This window comes from Melozone crissalis, unplaced genomic scaffold, assembly GCF_028551555.1.
Source record: "Melozone crissalis strain CALT ecotype California unplaced genomic scaffold, PUWL_Pcris_2 ptg000044l_1, whole genome shotgun sequence".
Lineage (NCBI taxonomy): Eukaryota > Metazoa > Chordata > Aves > Passeriformes > Passerellidae > Melozone > Melozone crissalis.
This window is the reverse complement of record NW_026535822.1, coordinates 496,214-510,700: the sequence shown is the minus strand read 5'-3', so window position 1 is coordinate 510,700 and position 14,487 is coordinate 496,214.

Sequence of the window (14,487 nt, the reverse complement as noted above, 5' to 3'; positions counted from 1 at the left end):
TGGCTTGCACCCTGCTGAGCACAAGCAGCTTCGGAAATGCTTCCTCAGCACTGTCAGCCAAACAGAGCCATTCTCTGGGAGGCCACAGGCACGTGGCTTTGCAGTGGTCCTGGAGGGGACCTCTGGAAATCATCTGAGCAAACACACTGCTCAAAGCAAGAGCAGTGTCTGGGGGTTGCAAGGTGCCATTGGGAGACATGGACCTGTCTTTAGATGCCATACAAGAAAACAAACATGTCAATGGACCTAGTTATAAAAGCAGAAGAAAACAACCTTTTTAAAACCCCTCCATACCTTATCTTTTCTGCCTGTCAGGTGCAGCAGTGATTCATTGAGAGGATGGATCTAACAGGATGAGAAGTGTCTTAAGGAGCAGCTCACAATTAACAGAGAAAAGCCCAAAATTTAGCTTTCCAGGCCTATCTCTTGGCAGTGATTTTCCTTTGGTTCTTACAGTGTCAGGGATGTCTCCTTCACAGCTCTTCTAGCTGTGGGCTCAGGGAACAATTTAGTGATGTTGGCTGAAATTCAGAGGAGTTAAGTTTAGCTGTAGACTTGTAGAGCTTGTGTCTTTGGGTCTTGGGGAGCCAGGTGTGTGTGAGAGATGACTGCTACAGCAGGAACGGAGGAGTCTGGTGGGTACCGCCCAGGGATTGAAGAGATGTGCGGGCTGATTTGCACTCAGTTTTTCAGTGCTGACAGCTGAGTCCTGGACTTGGCTGGATCCTCTTCTCCTGATAATTTGAAAAGAAGAAGACACCTTCTTTCTCAGGCAAGCCCTGAAGTCGTCCCTGGAATGTTATTCCCATCCTGCCACCTGAAGGCAGGAGCATGTAACATGGGGCAGGAGTGGGAAGGGAATGAAATGGAAGGTAGTGCTGAAGCGTGGCCAGGGATTCCCCTAACTGGCAGCTTCTCTATTGTGGTGAAATTTCTGGCCAAAGACTAAGAACAGAATGCTGTGCCTTGCCCCCAGCAGGCCCTGATGCCCCCAGCCCCAGCAGAGCTGCAGCCGTGCTGGCATCAGCCCCGGGGCAGATGCAGGAGCACGAGCACTGATCTGGCTCTGGGGCTGCTGGGGCCTTGTCTTTCCTCCCCTGCCTCCAAAGTCTCACGTCCAGCACATGAACATTGCTGGCCCAAGGCTTCTCCATCAGCCAGCAGTGATGTTCTCACCAGTGGCAATGGGAACAGGTCAGCCCATAATTACAGCAAGAGGTCCTTAATGAGCAGAACCTGAAGTGAGTTCATCAGTTGTTACTACTGACATGAACAAAGTTCAGCTTGGCACATGTTCTCTTTGTTTTTGTGTGTGATGCATTCATCAACAAAGTCCCCAGAACACATTTGAAGTGACAGATTGACCAGCAACAAAGCACCAGGGCCAGGAACTTTTGTTTCCTCACTGGGGCTGTAGAAGGGCACAAAGCCCAGCAGCTGCTGGGCAGAAGCACATTTCCCCTGAGCTGTCCCTGAGCATCAAAGCACAGAGTCTTGTGCCTTTAACCGAGCCATTGCCTGCTCTGTCCTCAGCCTCCAGGGGCAGCGTCACTGCACCGAGTTTACACTTCGACCTGGCTGAGCTCGACTTCGGGGACATCTCCTTTGGTGAGTGTTCCCTGGGCTGGGACACAGCCTCAGGGATGTGTGCCTTCCAACAGAAAAGCATCCCTCACTCCTGCTCTGCCCCAGCAGCCTCTTCAGGCTGTGAACTGCAGGGCTGCTGCTGCTGCTGCTGCCTCAGGGGGCATTTTGCCATTGTGAGATCCAATGGAAGCAAGGAATAGAAAGGCAGTATTTTCTGGTGTCTCTGTGCTGCTTTAAAAGACAGATGTCTGCCAAGGAAGGTGGGAATCTTGCTGCAATGGAAAGATGAGCCCCTCCCTCCAAATGATTATCCCTTTGAAATGACAGGGCTCCCAGGCAAAACTGTGGGAAAAGGAATAACAGTTCTTTGCTAGACTATCTCAGGAGAGCACAGACAAGACAAGAACAGACATCTCCCAGATGCCAAGTCCTGTTTTTCCCCTTTGGTGGAGTTGTGGTCACAGCAGGAGGGGCTGTGGGCTCTGGCAGGGCAGTGATCCCCCCCCAGCCGGTGCGGGAAGGGAAGGGAAGGAGGAAATGCTCCTTTTGCACAGCCCCAGAGGGCAGGGGGATGTGGGCAGTGCCCAGCAGCAGCAGCAGCAGGGCAGGCAGGCAGGGTCGGTGCCAGCGCTGAGCTGCAGCCAGGGCAGCCCCGGGCCAAGCACAAACCTCCCGCAGCAGCAGCGGCCGAGCTGCGACCCCGGAGCGGGAGGAAGGGAAGCTCCGCTCCCTGCCCAGCCTCAGCTCCCACTGCACAGCCGCCCACGGCATCACGCCACAACTCCCAAAAACCCGCAAGAGAAAAGCCCAGCCCAGGGCCAAAACCCCCCAGAATCCCCCAGAACCCCTATCCCCCTTCCCAGACCAAGGGCAACATTCACGGCCAAGCCAAAACCCAGAACAATGAAGTTCATGAACTTCTGAAGGAAACTCATTGCCTTTTTTGAGCTGCTTCTTCCCCAGCCTGCATCACCACGGAGGCGCTTGTCAAGTTGCCTTTGGAAGGAATGAAACGCGAAAGGCAAGAGATGGAAATATGGGTCTGAAGCAGGAGATTCAGATCCTGCTGAATCCAATTTCATTCCTAAGGGCTCTTGGGCTGAAGGCAGCTGTTGTATCTCTGCTTCTTTGTAACTGTTGACTGTTGTCTGCATGTGCTGGCCTCAGTCTCATTGGAGGTTTTGACATCTGGGTTTGTCCTTTTTGTGCCTGTCTTGCCTCCCTGCTGGAGTCCCTGCTGGAGCTGGCAGTGGTCACTTGGATGGGCACAGAGAAGCTCTGGGCTGCAGCTGCAGTTGTTTTTTCTCCCCATCTGTGTCCCAGTGACTCTTGGTGAGCAGGCCTGGGGAGAAGTCTCCTCCCCACAGAGCTGGCTTGCCCAGACAGATGTGCAGTGCAGAGCAGGCTGTGGCTGCTCTGCGCGCTCTGCAGGACATCCCCACTATGAGTGGCTGTATCTCTGGCTTTGCAGGATGGAAAGCAAATCTCAGAGCCAAAGTGGGGTGAAGCCTTGCAGGCAGCACTCTCAGTGAGCAGCATGGCTGTGATGTCCCTGTTTGTGGGCTGAGGTGGGACCTGGTTCCTAATTGCTAATCTCAAAGCAAGGCTTGGCTGTGCCCCCAGTTGAGTGGGCTCTGAGCTGTCACGTGCTCAGTCTGTTTGGCCCAAAGCAAGAGATGCCTTAAGGGTCCTGCAGAGAGAAGCTGCATTAGGGTGCTTTGCATCACGTTCTAGTTCCTGATTCCATCCTCATTTTCTTTTGCTGTAGCTTCTTCTCACTGACAACTCACTGTTTATATGTCTTGAAAAAGGTGGGAGTGTTGGCAGGCTGAGCAGGGAATTGGACAGCTTGAATTCTCAGAGTAAATGCTAGGTCTGGGTGCGCACTCATCACTGAGAGAGAACTGGTGCTGGTTTGGGGCAGGTGAGGGAGCTGGTCCCCATCCCAAAGAGGGAAGCTTGCAGTGTTCAGCAGGGCTAGGAGTGGGCATTTTCAAGGCTGCAGTCTGGAATCTGTGTCAAAGGGAACTAAGTGACGATTAATTCCTCATGCAGCTTCTAGGTGAGCTGTAGTTCAGATAATAAAGAGCTCAGCTCCAATCCCACTTTGATCCTGCCAGGATCTTGCCCCCAGGATCATGCCCTGCTGGGTGCCTGAATGGATATTTGTGTCCTTGTCCAGGCTTTCCCTACACGCAGCGCTGCTGCCTCACCAACAGCTCCGCGGTGCCCCTGACGTTCCAGCTCCGGATGTCGGACGATGGCACGCAGCCGGCTGTGGACAGCGTGGATCAGATCCGCAGGGACACCGACCCGGCCTGGAGCAAGGGAATCCATTTCCATGTGGAGCCCAAGGAGTTCACCATGAATCCCAGCCAAGGCACCATCCTCCCCCAGGGACACCAGGACATCGAGGTACGGCAAGAGCCCAGCCACAGCTGCTGCAGCACCAGGGCTGGAGCTGCACTGCAGGGTGGGAGGGCTTTAGCTCTGGTGCCAGCTTGGAGCATCCTGGCACTGAGAGATCTGCACTGCTGGGGGCCTCTGCTAGCTGGCTTACTCGGGATGTTCCTCAGGGAGCACTGTTTGCTTTCCAAAATCATATGCTGAGCTTACAGACCTTATGGCCAAGGCCTGAAGCCATTCTTGTGTTTTTGAGAGCGATTGATTTGATTGCAACGGGGCAGAGCAAGGATGAGGGCAGAAGGTGGCTGTTAGAGAGATGTCATTGTATAAAGCAGTTAGCTTTTCTTCTTGGTTTCTTTTCCCTCCTCCTGGGGAGCAGAATGATTTGTGTTCACTGCAGGAAGCTCCAGTGGAGACAAAAAATCTGCAGCCATGTGTAGCGGTTCAAATTTATTGTATTGATTCCTTGTTAAGTGGTTTGTTCTGTTGTACCCCGTGTTCTCCCCGAGTGGGTTTACCCCTGGGTTTTACCCTCCCTCAAAGCTGTCCCTCATGCCATTCCCTGCCCCTTGTTCCAGCTCTTTCCCTGCCTGTCAAACCCAGCCCCTTTTGTTCCCCAACCTTCTTTGCCAATTTAACCTGGAGCCAATCCCTGTCTGCAACACCCCTTTGGAATTCCCCTATTCCTGGAGGCCCCATTGGCCCATGTGAGCCATCCTCCCCACCCTCCTACCCAAAGTGGCCCCAGACACTTGATGTAATCCCCTCAGTGCTCTGCTGAGGATTCTCTTTTGGCTTGCTGTTTGTATTCACCCCCTGATTTGTATCTGTACAAAATTCCTGGTGCAGGAGTGTGCAGGGCTCTTTTGGCTTTGATCCTTTTGCTTGGAATAAACCCTTTCTTGTGGAACTTCAAGACAGAGATCCTCCTCCTTTCTCCTCTGCCTGGTCCCGTTGGTGGCTTGTCTCTTGCGGTGTTGAGCAAGAGGCTCTGAGGGTTCTGCCTGTGGTCAATGCCCAGCCTGGGGCAGTTCTGAGGATTCTGCCTCTGGTCAATGCCCAGCCTGGGGCAGTTCTGAGGGTTCTGCCTCTGGTCAATGCCCACCCTGGGGCAGTTCTGAGGATTCTGCCTCTGGTCAATGCCCACCCCAGCACAGTTCCCCACTCCTGGCTTGGGGCTGGAGTTCTCAGAGCCAGCCTGGGCTCGGGGTCCCAGGGCAGCCATGAACTGCCCAGCACCTGCTGGGTCACACTTTGCCCTCAGCCTCCTGCTGTAAAGCTGAACTCATTGTGGTCAAGTCAGATTTCCTCTGCATGGATGTCTTTGTAGTCAGATGAGCAATTGGCCCCATAATTTGAATGCAGTGGTGCATGGAGCTGTAGTCTAATGTTTTAATGTAGCTGACCTGTGCCCTGATAGCAAGGTGTGTTTAACAAATCTGGCATTGCCAGAAGGCTTTTGTTACTCTGAGACTGTGCTCTACACATGGAGCAGCAGAAGAATGAAGGGCAAATCCTCCCTCAGGAACTGGAGGATATCACCCGTGGGTAATGAGCTTTTGGAAGGAAGAATTGACTGTTCTTCTCTTCCACCAGGTGACCCTGTGCTCCAACACGGTGATGGAGTTCTACCGGAGATTGCTGGTGGACCTGGAGGGTATTGGCAAGGGAGTGGCAGCCCTGATCATCACAGCCAGGTACCAGCCCTTGCCTGGCCTCCCGCAGGCACTGCCTTGCCCAGGCTGTGCTGGCTGCAGCTGCCAAGGAGAAGTGCTGCTGAATGCCCTCATGTTGTGCCAGCTGGACACGAGAACAGCAGTGCTTGGGCCGCAGCCCATGGTGAAAAGCACGTTTGCTCACAGCTCAGCATGGTCCTGGGCCCTCTTCTAAAGGCACCAGGAATGATATCATTGATTGGCCTTGTTTTTGGTGCTTGAGGTGGAACAAATTTCCCAAGGGCCTCCTCTCCTCCTGGCTGCAAGAGGTGGGGTTGTGCTGGTTGTGAGCACCGTGCACTGGTTTGGGCCACAGCAAGCAGCTGCTGAGAGTCAGGCTCTGGCTCTGTCCATGAGGGCACATGGCAGGGGGGAAGTGGCTCCCAGCAAGAGTGGGGAGGGCAAGGTCTGACAAGGGGAAAGCAGCCCTTGATGTGGCAGGTCAGCTCCAGTTTTTGTCCTTCCCTCTGCTTCCCATTTTGAGCTTTAATGTTGTCAGAGTTGAGACCAAAAGTCGTTGTTGCTGCAGCAGAATTCCATGCTGCTGTGCTGCTGTGGGTGTCAGTGTGATGCCCAGAGGGATGCAGCTCCCTGGCGCTGTTCCCTGTGCCAGGCAGAGCCATCCAGGCAGTGCCTGGGCTGCCATTGTGTACAGCAGGTGGAGCTGGGGCCAGGCAGTGCCTGGAGCTGTGCAGTGAAGGAGCCAGGGAGCTGCAGGGCCTGGCAGGGGCTGATCAGCCCCTCTGTGGGGCAGCTGCTGTCTCGTGCCCTCCAGGGCTGGGGCAAAGAGCTGAGTTCTCAGGCAGGGCAACAGCACCATGGCAGAGAAGGGAGTCATTTGTACTGAGACCCTGGAGCTGTGTGTTCCTTGAGCCTTAGGGAGCACTGATCCTTGTTGGCAAGGCTCCCCCAGAGCTCGTGGGTCACTGAGACTGTTCCTGGAGTCCTTGCAAGCCTTCTTGGTTAAAGCAGGGGCTGAGGCAGCTGTGGGGCAAAGTGCTCTGCCTGGGGCACTTGGCAGCCTCTGGGTGCTGCCTCTCAGGGTTTGCCCCTCCTTGGCAAGACATGTTGGAGTGGGAAGAGGTAGAAGGCAATTTATCCCTGTAGGGCTCTTCAATGTGCATTTGACAGTGACCAATGTGTTCTGCTCCATTTCACAATCTTTGGGGGTAGGCATTCTCCATTCTCTCAGTATCTCTGATTGTCCTGGGGTCATCTCTTTGCCCAGATGTCTCGTTCCTGAGCTCCAAGTGTCCCCCCAAGTGCTGCTGTGTGATGAGTGCCACCTGAAGGTGCCCTATGAGAGGAAGATCCTCATTAGGAATCCCAGCCACCTTCCTGGCTGCTACGGGCTTATTCCCCAGGTTTGGCATCACATCCACCTCCTCCTATCAAATATTCCTGAGGAGATTATTGGGGGAAAAAAGGGTTTGATAAGACCTTGCTGGTTTCTAATCAGTCCTAAAGATCTGCTGAGAACAGGATCCTTCCCAACTGTAAACTTGAGGAGGCAGTTTAAGCTCCTGAGGAAACAGTTGATGTTCTAGTCCTCAGGGCGTTTTCCTGTGGGAGATCTTAGAGGGTTGTGAAAAGCTGCTGCACCCACAGACACCAGTGCCTGTGCTGGCAGCCTCCTTGCAGGATGCCCTGGGAGCGGTAAACCTACAATTCTTGCATCTTGTTTGTGCCTTTGACCTTTGTCCTGGGGAGTTTTAAAGGTGTGTGTAAGTGGCTGTTGTGGTGGATGTTGAGGAGCCTAAAGTTTCTTGAGAGGTCCCTCTGAATCTGCGTTTCATTGTGTCCCTTCCAGAAACGCAAGGAGGACTCTGCTGTGCTCTACTCCAGCCCCAAGCCCTGTGGGATTGTGCAGCCCCAGAGCACAGCAGAGATCCCAGTTGTGGTGGCAGTGCAGGCCCTGGGCACTCATCGCACCACCGTTCTCATCGGCGTGTTCGGGGATGAGAGAAACCCCCTGGTGAGGGCAAGGGGAGATGTGAGCCTGTGTGCAGCTGCTCCTGGCAGGGTGCACAGGGACAGGGATTGTGCCGGGGAAAACAGGCAGAGGCTGCTGGGGAGAAGGACAGGAGGGATGGGGGCACAAACAGCTCCTGCCTTAGAGGTGGGAATCTCAGTGTCTGACACAGAATGGAGTTGGGCGAAGCTGGAATCCAGGGGCATTTGAGTTCATTATTCTTTCAAATGCTGTTAACTTTGGAAACATCTGTTTGAAAATGTCATCTCTCTGAGCACAAAAGAGGATGTCAGAAGTCTTCTAGGAACCTTGAGCTTTCTGTAAAAGAAAGGAAAGCTGGCATTTGAAGAGTGTTTGCAAGGATTGAAACTTCGATTAAAACATATGGAAATGGCAATGCCAAATTCCTTGGATGGCACCAAACATCTGAACCTGGGCCATTGTGGCACTGCCTGAAAATCAGTGAACAGGAAGGAAAGGCAATGCAGGCTGTGCCAGGGAGCCTGAAGTTTGACCAAACAGTTGCTTTTAACTATCAGGCTGCTTCTCTTAAAGAGGAGGGTTTCTCCCCACCAGAAGAACCAGTTGTTTAACTGTCAGGCTGGTCTTACCTAGAGATTTTTTGCAAAGATTAAAGCTTTGGGCCAATAATTTTTAGTTTGAAAGGTTCTCTTACCTTAATCCTTTTTGATTTGGAGGTGAACATGTAATTTTCTTTTTCCCCAAAAGCCCAGCATTTCAGCTGGGGAGTGGTAGCTGTCCCTAAAGAAATAACTTGAGCAGGGTTGAGCTGTTGAAGGTTTTTTAGGTTTCTCTGTTGTGGTTTGTTTTGGGTTTTTTAAAATCTTTCTTGCTTGCTTCCTGGAACAGAGAGCACAATTACGGAGCTCAGGACGGCTGGCAGAAATCTCCCCAAGCCCAAGGCTGGCAGAGCTTGGCAGGATCCCAGCACCACAGCCTGTGTATGTATGGATGGAAGGATGGATGGATGGGGAATGCGACCTGAGTCACCTCGGAGTGTTGGAAAATGTCAACCAACCCCCCAGCAGTGTCAGGGGAACATTCCTGATAAATCCCAGGTGGAGCTGCAGAGTTTCTGGCCTTGGGCACTGGGGAGGCTGTGCTGGCTGGGCACTGGCTGGGTCTGCCCCTCGGTGTCTCAAATCTCACCTTTTTGCTGCCTTCTCTGTCTTTTCCTCTCCCACTGTGCTTTTTGCATCCCCACCAGGTGTTCATGCCTGTCCTCTCTAGTTGCTCAATGCAAGCAGTTGCAGCTGCTGCAGCACCTCAGTGTCACCCCTGGGCTGCCTTTAGAACAGACCTGCCCCAGCCTGGATTGGGAAGGGCTGGATCAAACCATTTCTCAGTTCAACGTGCGAGCACTCAGCCAGGGGCTGCATCCTGGCCAGGAGCTGCTCGTGCAGGTGTCCCTCCCTCCCTCCCACTGCAGGCCCCTGTTCATAGTTATTTATTTTCCAGAGATGAGCTCCACCCACCTAAATTCAAACCCCAGCCACCGAAGGAGAGAAGAACCAGTCTGAATTGTGCAGCAACTCGATGGAGGCACTTCAGGACTGGACAGGAGGAGGCAGCCAGAGCCCTGAAAGAAGTGCAGGATTTTAGCCAATCTTCAGGAGCAGAGGTAGATTTTCTTGTGCACCTACTGCTTGCTTTGCCTCCCCAGCCTGCCAGCACCAAGTCCTGCTCATGCTGAGCTCCCTTTTTGCTGCCCTGCTGTGCTGTGCCCTGACAGTGGGCTGGGCAGCAGGGCCAGTGGCTGGACATGGGCTGAGGGGGAGGGAGAAATAGGAGAATTTTCCTTGGAGAAGCTGGCTCAGATCCTACAGGCCTGTGCTGAGTGTGGGATTTGTTGCCTTGTTTCCTTCCCAATGTAAGATGAGGCTTTTCTCTGCATTGTAATGGTAACACCTCCAGCTTCCCTCCCAGAGCAAGCTGGGGTGATCCTGATCTCCATGGAGCCTCTTCCCAAGGCAGCCAGACTCCCTGTTTGCAGGGCTCTGCTTTCACCCAGAGCTGCTATTGCACTGCTGGCCCTGGAGCTGTCTGACAAAGGGAGACTTTGCAGAGGGGCTGTCTCTTCCTCCCAGCATAGAAAATGGCTTGTTTTTTGGGTGCCAGCACCAACTGCTGAGCACCCTCACCTCCCTCGAGGCTTGGAGGGATTCAGGTGCTCCCTGGACGTGGCACACACTGCCCTGGGAGCAGAGAAGGCAAGAGGGAATCTGTCTCCCTTGCCTATTGTCAGTGTGGCAAGCAGGGCTGGAGCTGCCAGTGCCACTGGGGGCCCTCAGCATTGGCCACAGAGGGGCCTCCCATCCCTGCAGGCCCATCACAAAGTGCTGCCGGAGCAGCTGCTTGTTGGAGAGGCCGTGCAGGACACGTTGCAGGGCTGCCCAAGGATGCTGTGCAGCACCTGTGGAGGGCACTGCTCCCCCTGGAACTCCTCAGGTGCTCCAGAGGAAATTTTTGCAGGAGCTTTTGCTGTAGCACCTTTAGAAAGAAGCATTTAAATCAGAGAGAGAGGGGAAGAGCCTCAGGAGTCAGATGAGCTGGGTTGGACTCCTTCCCTCAGCTCCAAGAGCTCTCACTCTGAGTCTCCTCCTTTTCTAAAAGCAGGAAGTTTTGAAACTTTTTAAAGGCAAGTTGTGCATCAGAGAGAATTTCTACTGCCAGGAGACATCCTAGTTCACTTTCATGTCATGTACTAATTAATGCATTGACCCGTGAGTATGGGAGAAGATTTTCCCCATGGTCCCTGCACGGGTCAGTGGCATGGATGCAGGATGAGGTGAGGGTGATTCTGGCAGTGTTTGGGGAATAAGCCCCTCTGGCTACAGCAGCAGTTTGCTCCAAGATGCTCTTCTGCCTCCATTTCCATGCTCAACACCTCAATCTCTCCTGTCTTCCGTCCAGGCTTTCAGTATCCTGCCACTGCCAGGTGTGCTGCAGCCAGGAGAGAGCCAGCAGGTCTCCTCCACCTTCTCTGGCCACCTCAACACCACCTGCAATGTCCCGGAGCTGTGCCACATGGAGGCAGGCTCCACCTCCGAGGTGCTGGTGCCCAGGGCGGCCTCACGTGTCAGCTCCTCCCTGAGCCCCCAGGAGATCAGCTGTGGCTCACAGGCCCCTCTCAGGGACAGGTGAGTCAGCCTTCCGTGGGTTCCTGCTCTGCCATGGGTTATTGTCCCTGCAGGGCTTCCCTGCTGCAAGGCCTCTGAGCTCAGAGGAGCTGAAGAGCAAAGGCCAGCAGCAACACAGGGATGGCCACTCTGAGCTCCCTGGCTGCCAAGAGAGGAAGGACCTTCTTCTGTTGAGACAGAACATCTTCTTCTGTATTTGAGTTCTGAGCCCTGCTGGCTTAGCTGCTGTCTGCAGAGAGCTGGGCTCTGGGCTTGCCTTGGCACCACCTCTAGAGGTGTCTTGAAGTCCATGGTGTTGAGTGGCATCTTCTTCATCATCTGCCTTCTTCACCAGAACAGTGGGATTGTGGTATGGGCAGGCGTGGGGCACAGAGCAAACCTTGCTTTGGGTCCTGCTCCTGCCACAGATGAAGTCCTTGCACTGCTGATCTGCCAGGGTTCTCCTTATGGTGGCAGAGCAGCCAGAAAAGCTCCTGTCCTTTGGGCTCCCCTGCAGCTGCAGCCGTAGGCAAGCACAGGAGAAGCTCAGCTCCAGCAAGGCAGCCCAGCTCAGGACACACAGGCACAAGTGTGGAGCTGGGAGTGGAGGCTGCTTAAAGCAAGCCTGTGCAGCAGGACTTCTTCAGGCCAGGCTGAAGTTGGTTTCATGGGGAGGAGATGGATGAGGCTGCTTCCAATGGTTTCCATGGCAGCCAGCACTGGTTTGCTTGGTCCCAGCTGGGTTCCAGAAGGAAATCTGCCTGACAAGAGCCTGTCTTGCAGGAGAGGGGTTCCTGCAGCCTTTTCTTTCTGACTGATAGGATTGTTCTCATGAAGGAGCAGGCTAGGAGTCATTAAAACCGAAGATCACGGACAGAGACTCTAACTAATTAAAGTTAGATTGTGGGATGTTTAATAACACCGGCGGGCGGCACCAGAGCCGTCCCTAAAAGGCATGACCATGCTGTCCAAGTTTCTTTGCCCTCTCCTTATTTCCCAAGATCTTACATAAAATACATCTGCACAACCCCAGCACCTCCCATCCCTGCTCTGTATTCAAATGAGGTCATTGGTCCTTCACTCCTGTGCAGTTCTTCCCTTGAATTGGGGCAATGGTCTCGAATTAGGTCAGTGGTCTTAAGGGATGAAGTCAGGAATGTCTTCATCAGGTCTCTGTGACCCTCTGGCACTATCCAAGGTCCCCAACTTAGTGATTGATTGACATCAAGCCCAGGTGCTAACCATTGTTCTACTGGTTTCAAGATGTTCTTATAACAGTTCACTTCCTCCACTTCCCTCTAGAAAGAAGCTCCTAATGGTAAACAATAGCACAATCAGCTCCAGCTTAAGCATCTCATAATCATTAACCTATGGTCTGCCTATCTAACCTACATCCTGATCAATGGGAATTGCTTCTAACCCTCAGCTGAAATCTGAACTCTTTAAAATCATGCTTCAGCTATGCCCAGGGAGAAGGGGGCTGAATGAGCTGAGTAAGAACTGTAGGAGAGCTAAGCAGATGTCAGCAATCTGTGCTCTGCTTTAAACTGGGAAGCCAAGAGACAAAGGGCGTTTCCAGGCACCAGTGCAGAGAGCTGTTGGATCAGCCTTTGGCAGGGGCTGGAGGGGTCTGGCTGTGCCTTCAGAGGGAGCTGGCACAGTCAACACCTTATGATGGCAAAGCTCAGGTTTGGCTGGTCCTGGAGGTCCCCTTCCACCCATGCACTCACTTGGGATGTTCCCAACCTCTGTGGGTTGAGGAGAATTCATGGAAATGGCCTCAGGGTCAAGGAATGAAGTGCAGGGCCAGCCAGGACTAGGGAGCCCAAGTTTCTGGTGGGACTCGCAGCCATGTTTTCTGTTTTGTCTGCAGAAGGGAGCTGAAGGAGCCAGCTCAAAAGGTCGAGGAGGAGGCAAAAGCCTTAGAGGAGGCAGACAGGGGGAAGGAGGAAGAGAGGCAGAAGAAGGAAAAGAAGAGTGTCTCTGTTCGGAAGCAAGCTCCAAAACCAGCGAAGGGGAAAACCAAGACCCGGGAGGAGAAAGAAGCCCATGCGAAAGCATCAGAGAGGAAGGAAAGCAGAATCCCAGAGAAGAAGGAAAGCAAAATCCCAGAAAAGAAGGAAACCAAATTCCCAGAGAGGAAGGAAACCAAAATCCCAGAGAAGGAAACCAGAGCGCCAGAAAAGAAGGAAACCAAAGCCCTAAAGAAGAAGGAACCCAAAGCTCCCGAGAAGAGCGAAACCAAAGCCCTAAGAAGTGCGAAAGCAAAGCCCTAAAGAAGGGGGGAACTGCAATCCCAGAAGACCCAGCTGAGCTGGAGAACTCTTTACTCTTTATTCACAAAATTCGTTTTACACAGTTTGACAGACCTCGTGTGCAACATTAGTTAGTTCATAGATTTCTTAGCAGTTCTTCTGTTATTGGTTAATAAATTAGATTTTACTTGTGCATCAAATCTCTCTATTGTATTGTTTACCTGTTCTCTTCACCGAGTCTCATGGGACTAATCCCTTGTTGTTGCAGGTGCATTTTTGCAGTTTTTCACCCTCAGAATAGATTGTTCACAAAGTCTCATTCTCCAAATAGCTTCACATGGGAACTTGTAACTGCTTAGCTGCACTCAGAAGAGATGACAGGCCAGCTATTAATATGGCAGAAGAAGGCCTGATTTCAAAAGGCCTTTCTTTTATCATTATTCTACTGGTCTATGACATCTCCCCCTTTTCGTTCATTTAAAAAAGGCTCCTATGTTCTGATGTAAAAACAGCTCACTCTTGTGAGGGTATTATCACAGTTGTCCCTGGTTATCTATTAGATATGGGATAAGATAGATAAATGACCAATTACAATCAACAAAACTTACCAAATTCTATCAAGTCATTGACACAGGGTTTTGCAGCATGAGAAAACAAAAGAAAAATGTCCAGTATCTCTTAGGGAAATGAAAAGATATGACCATTGTTTCCAATGAGTTGAGAAGGATGAGAAAGTCTGTGAGCTGGAAATGCTGATCTTTGACATCACTGAATGTCCTCCTGGGCACTGGAACAGGGAATAACTGCAGAAGGTTCGTAGGAGCACTGTACCATGAGGATGCCATGAGGCTTTTGTTGGCAAATTGCCTCTGTCAGTTTCCAGCCACAGCCATGTCTTGGCAGTGCTCCTTCTGCTCCTGCTCTGGCCACAAAGGCTGCAAGGTGATGGGGTTATTTCTCCTTTCACTGGGCTTCATTTTTTCAGAACTGATCAGTGTCTGATGGAATGAACAGGTGACTGCTTTGAACTGCTGATGATAAAACACAGGCACATCTTCTCCTGAAGTTAATGAATTAATTAGGCTTCACTGTGATAGAGCCTATTGGGATTTAGATGTGATGATCTTTTTTCCAAATTTCTCATGTAAATATTGCATTATTCAAAATGATTAGTTGTCCAAATTTCTCATGTACATATTGCATTACTTGAATGTTCATAAGGCGTTCATTCCTCTTCTTTTTTGTTTTTTAAGAATGAGATGAATGTCTTTTTTTATAAGTATGATGAAACATCATAGCAAAATAATACATGCAGTGAACAAGAAACTTACAGCAATTAGGAATAATTTGGATCCAACAATCAGGAATATTTCAAATAGCAGAAAAAGCTAACAACATAGGTTTCTTTCACC